Genomic DNA, 6,467 nt, shown 5'->3' with positions numbered 1-6,467 from the left:
GGAGTGGTTGGAATTTGTCTTCATTGAACGTCATATTGTTCTCCGTTGCCCACTAGAAAACTTGGTTTATATCTTCTTGGATATTTGCCGTGTCCTCAAATGATCACACTTTCATGCAGGCCTTTGTATCGTCTGCAAAGGATGATAAGGTGCTTTGGTTTACATCTCTGTCTATGTCTGATATGAGGATGAGGAACAAGATAAGGGCGAGTATTGTGCCTTGTGGAACAGAGGTCTTCCGATTTAATTCGGTTTACCACAATTCTTTGTGTTCGATTGGTTAGAAAGTTGAAGATCCATCTGCCCACTTTGCCAGTTATCCTTTTAGCACGCATTTCGTGTGCTCTCACACAATGATCACACTTGTCAAAGGCTTTTGCAAAATCTGTGTATATTGAATCTGCATTCTGTTTGTTTTCCAGTGCATCCAATACCTTATCATAGTGGTCCAGTAGTTGAGAGAGGCAGGAGCAATCTGCTCTGAACCCATGTTGCCCTGGATTGTGCAGCTGTTGAGAATCCACTTGGTTTGTAATCCTGTTTCTTAGAACTCTCTCAAAGACTTTTATGATGTAGGACGTTAGAGCTATTGGTCTATTGTTCTTAGCTATTGATTTGCTGCCACCTTCATGGAGTGGGGCTATATCCGTTGTTTTAAGTGACTGTGGAATGTCTGGGACATTTATCATTTACTGCTTCCCTTTTCACTCATTCAAGCAAAAATGCTTCCTTTGAATGTGTTTGCTTGAAAGGTCTAGAGGTACCATTCAACTCCCCTCCGTGGTTCTTTTGCATATATATATATATATATATATATATATATATATATATATATATATCTATATATATATATATATATATATATATATATATATATATATATCATCCCCTGCATGCATCGACCGACGAGAGACCTGACAATAGTGTTTGTGAATATGTCGCATGTTCTGTGGGTTCTAAACATTGTAAAAAATTTCTCTCGGCGGTCGTTGCATGTAGTGGATGAGATGAAAAGCTGAAAACCACCTGCCTGAAAGCTGGTTGCCTTGAACCAAAACGTCTAGCGTTAGCTGGGCGCGAAGGTACTGGACCAGTGTGGTACGGTGGTAGAGCACTGCTTACCGTATTCGAAGGTTCGTAGGTTCGAGTCTTCTTCTACCTGAGATTAATGTTGGATGTCCTGGCCCTAAGCGAAACAAAGCTGAAGGGGGTAGGAGAGTTTCAGTGGGGGGAAATAAATGGGATTAAATCTGGAGTATCTGAGAGAGTTAGAGCAAAGGAAGGGGTAGCAGTAATGTTAAATGATCAGTTATGGAAGGAGAAAAGAGAATATGAATGTGTAAATTCAAGAATTATGTGGATTAAAGTAAAGGTTGGATGCGAGAAGTGGGTCATAATAAGCGTGTATGCACCTGGAGAAGAGAGGAATGCAGAGGAGAGAGAGAGATTTTGGGAGATGTTAAGTGAATGTATAGGAGCCTTTGAACCAAGTGAGAGAGTAATTGTGGTAGGGGACTTGAATGCTAAAGTAGGAGAAACTTTTAGAGAGGGTGTGGTAGGTAAGTTTGGGGTGCCAGGTGTAAATGATAATGGGAGCCCTTTGATTGAACTTTGTATAGAAAGGGGTTTAGTTATAGGTAATACATATTTTAAGAAAAAGAGGATAAATAAGTATACACGGTATGATGTAGGGCGAAATGACAGTAGTTTGTTGGATTATGTATTGGTAGATAAAAGACTGTTGAGTAGACTTCAGGATGTACATGTTTATAGAGGGGCCACAGATATATCAGATCACTTTCTAGTTGTAGCTACACTGAGAGTAAAAGATAGATGGGATACAAGGAGAATAGAAGCATCAGGGAAGAGAGAGGTGAAGGTTTATAAAGTAAAAGAGGAGGCAGTTAGGGTAAGATATAAACAGCTATTGGAGGATAGATGGGCTAATGAGAGCATAGGCAATGGGGTCGAAGAGGTATGGGGTAGGTTTAAAAATGTAGTGTTAGAGTGTTCAGCAGAAGTTTGTGGTTACAGGAAAGTGGGTGCAGGAGGGAAGAGGAGCGATTGGTGGAATGATGATGTAAAGAGAGTAGTAAGGGAGAAAAAGTTAGCATATGAGAAGTTTTTACAAAGTAGAAGTGATGCAAGGAGGGAAGAGTATATGGAGAAAAAGAGAGAAGTTAAGAGAGTGGTGAAGCAATGTAAAAAGAGAGCAAATGAGAGAGTGGGTGAGATGTTATCAACAAATTTTGTTGAAAATAAGAAAAAGTTTTGGAGTGAGATTAACAAGTTAAGAAAGCCTAGAGAACAAATGGATTTGTCAGTTAAAAATAGGAGAGGAGAGTTATTAAATGGAGAGTTAGAGGTATTGGGAAGATGGAAGGAATATTTTGAGGAATTGTTAAATGTTGATGAAGATAGAGAAGCTGTGATTTCGTGTATAGGGCAAGGAGGAATAACATCTTGTAGGAGTGAGGAAGAGCCAGTTGTGAGTGTGGGGGAAGTTCGTGAGGCAGTAGGTAAAATGAAAGGGGGTAAGGCAGCCGGGATTGATGGGATAAAGATAGAAATGTTAAAAGCAGGTGGGGATATAGTTTTGGAGTGGTTGGTGCAATTATTTAATAAATGTATGGAAGAGGGTAAGGTACCTAGGGATTGGCAGAGAGCATGCATAGTTCCTTTGTATAAAGGCAAAGGGGATAAAAGAGAGTGCAAAAATTATAGGGGGATAAGTCTGTTGAGTGTACCTGGTAAAGTGTATGGTAGAGTTATAATTGAAAGAATTAAGAGTAAGACGGAGAATAGGATAGCAGATGAACAAGGAGGCTTTAGGAAAGGTAGGGGGTGTGTGGACCAGGTGTTTACAGTGAAACATATAAGTGAACAGTATTTAGATAAGGCTAAAGAGGTCTTTGTGGCATTTATGGATTTGGAAAAGGCGTATGACAGGGTGGATAGGGGGGCAATGTGGCAGATGTTGCAAGTGTATGGTGTAGGAGGTAGGTTACTGAAAGCAGTGAAGAGTTTTTACGAGGATAGTGAGGCTCAAGTTAGAGTATGTAGGAAAGAGGGAAATTTTTTCCCAGTAAAAGTAGGCCTTAGACAAGGATGTGTGATGTCACCGTGGTTGTTTAATATATTTATAGATGGGGTTGTAAGAGAAGTAAATGCGAGGGTCTTGGCAAGAGGCGTGGAGTTAAAAGATAAAGAATCACACACAAAGTGGGAGTTGTCACAGCTGCTCTTTGCTGATGACACTGTGCTCTTGGGAGATTCTGAAGAGAAGTTGCAGAGATTGGTGGATGAATTTGGTAGGGTGTGCAAAAGAAGAAAATTAAAGGTGAATACAGGAAAGAGTAAGGTTATGAGGATAACAAAAAGATTAGGTGATGAAAGATTGAATATCAGATTGGAGGGAGAGAGTATGGAGGAGGTGAACGTATTCAGATATTTGGGAGTGGACGTGTCAGCGGATGGGTCTATGAAAGATGAGGTGAATCATAGAATTGATGAGGGAAAAAGAGTGAGTGGTGCACTTAGGAGTCTGTGGAGACAAAGAACTTTGTCCTTGGAGGCAAAGAGGGGAATGTATGAGAGTATAGTTTTACCAACGCTCTTATATGGGTGTGAAGCGTGGGTGATGAATGTTGCAGCGAGGAGAAGGCTGGAGGCAGTGGAGATGTCATGTCTGAGGGCAATGTGTGGTGTGAATATAATGCAGAGAATTCGTAGTTTGGAAGTTAGGAGGAGGTGCGGGATTACCAAAACTGTTGTCCAGAGGGCTGAGGAAGGGTTGTTGAGGTGGTTCGGACATGTAGAGAGAATGGAGCGAAACAGAATGACTTCAAGAGTGTATCAGTCTGTAGTGGAAGGAAGGCGGGGTAGGGGTCGGCCTAGGAAGGGTTGGAGGGAGGGGGTAAAGGAGGTTTTGTGTGCGAGGGGCTTGGACTTCCAGCAGGCATGCGTGAGCGTGTTTGATAGGAGTGAATGGAGACAAATGGTTTTTAATGCTTGACGTGCTGTTGGAGTGTGAGCAAAGTAACATTTATGAAGGGATTCAGGGAAACCGGCAGGCCGGACTTGAGTCCTGGAGATGGGAAGTACAGTGCCTGCACTCTGAAGGAGGGGTGTTAATGTTGCAGTTTAAAAACTGTAGTGTAAAGCACCCTTCTGGCAAGACAGTGATGGAGTGAATGATGGTGAAAGTTTTTCTTTTTCGGGCCACCCTGCCTTGGTGGGAATCGGCCGGTGTGATAATAAAATATATATATATATATATATATATATATATATATATACCTACATTGTTCATAGTGTACATGGGAAACAAATAATTTGTGTATTGCAAGACAGTGTGAACAATATATAGTGTGCAAGTCCATGTGTACTGTACTCCCCGGGATAACCCCACTCAACAACCTGCGCCTCCCCCACCCAATTCCCAGGGGAAGTTTTCCCCTTCCCCTCCCAGCCCCTCACCAGCCCCTCAAACTCCACCAGGCCACCACGGTCAAGTTCACTACCTTCCACACACCATACCCACCCAGCATGTCATACTCCACTCCTATTGTCTAGTCTAGCAGATGGATGCAAACCAGGAGGAGCAAGCAGCCATGGAAATGGCACGGCTGGCAATAGTAGGAGAGGCAAGTGTCGGTCATGCTTACAGCTTCGTTGTCTCAACTCTAATGGTTTCCTCCGCAAACATGGTAGTTGCCCTGGTTCACGATGTCCTCCTGTGGAAAGTGATGATCCAGAGCTACCTCAGGCACCTGAACCCACTCCAACAGATCTCATCTCATCAGACAATATCTTGGAAGCAATTAAAGCAACAGGTACCAGAACACTCACACATATTCCCAAAGCAGCCCGTCCACACGCAGCTGGGAAACTTACAGACCTGAAAAAAGTAAACGATGGCTCCACTATCTTAAATGCTCCACCAACCATCAAGGCATGGCACAACTTGCTACTTTTTGGCAATGTATGCTTAGCTGTGCCGGAAAGAAGGGGAAAGAGACTAGCCTCAATGATAATTAAATCCTTAAGAGATTTTCCTAGAGCTGATAACCTCATTCGCCTTCCCCGTCAACACAAAAAAGGGAGAGGCAGAACCCCCACTCACTTCACTGACAGTGAAAAAGTCAGAGTCCAGGTGAGCAAGAAAATTGAAGAGGGCAACACAGTGGGGGCAATCAGAATTATTACCAGTGAAGATACAGTTGCTCCCAGGGATGCTCACACGGCTGAAGCACTTAGAGGAAAGCACCCTGCCAGGGAAACCATGGGCACCAACAATTCCAACACCTCTGTCCCCACTGTGGAACCATTGATTGTGGAAGACTCAGACATTTACTAAGCAATAATGTCATTCCAATCTGGCTCTGCTGGGGGTTACACTGGAATAAGGCCACAACATTTAAAGGAAATGGTTAATCCTGTTATTGGGGAAATTGCAGAGACACTGCTTTCAGAGATCACAAGGTTCGTCAACAGTTCCTTGGCTGGTCTGATTCCTGATGAAATTAGACCTTTTTTTTTGGTGCAACACTTTGTGCACTTAAAAAGAAGGATGGAGGAATTCGTCCAATTGCAGTAGGCAACACGTTACGCCGCCTCGTATCCAAGGCTGCTGTCCAAAGTATTCGTGCATAGGCAGCCATGATGCTTCAACCAAACCAGCTTGGTTTTGGGGTCTCTCAAGGAAGTGAAGCAGCGGTTCATGCAACAAGGGCGTATATCAACAACCTGCCTGACGACAATGCAGTGGTAAAATTAGATTTCAAGAATGCATTCAATCTCCTGAAAAGAGACGTGGTATTAGCAGCAGCACAAGAACATTTCCCTGGTCTCTTCCCTTTTGTTGCAGCTAGGTATAGCAAGGAATCAATGCTTCTCATTGGAGAGCATGAAATCACATCATCGGAGGGTGTCCAACAAGGAGATCCTCTTGCACCATTTCTCTTGTGTAAAGCAGTTAGGGAAATCACAGTCAGACTGACCAGCGAGCTAAACATCTGGTTCCTAGATGATGGCACACTAGCAGGTACAAAGGAGTCCCTCCTACATGATCTTACACAGGTAATGACACGGGGACAGGAAATGGGTCTCATCCTGAATCCATCCAAATGTGAAATCATCTCAGTCAATCAACAAGTGATAAATGCAGTGAGATCCAAACTACCAGGAGCAGCAGTCATTGCCCCCACAAACAGTGTCTTGCTAGGAGCACCTCTGGGAAGCAATGCCATTGACACAATTCTCATGAAGAAATTGGAAGAGTTAAGGAGAATGGAACAATGAATAGGCAATCTTGACACACACGATGCCTTGTACCTTCTCACAAAGTGCTTGAGTCTGCCCAGGTTGACATATTTCCTAAGATGTGCACCTTCATATGATAACCCTGTACTGCACGAATATGACAGTATCCTGAGGCAGATTTTTACGAAAGTACTTAACCTTAC

This window comes from Cherax quadricarinatus, chromosome 34 (assembly GCF_038502225.1).
Source record: "Cherax quadricarinatus isolate ZL_2023a chromosome 34, ASM3850222v1, whole genome shotgun sequence".
NCBI classification, from domain to species: domain Eukaryota; kingdom Metazoa; phylum Arthropoda; class Malacostraca; order Decapoda; family Parastacidae; genus Cherax; species Cherax quadricarinatus.
Note: the sequence above shows the minus strand (reverse complement) of the source record.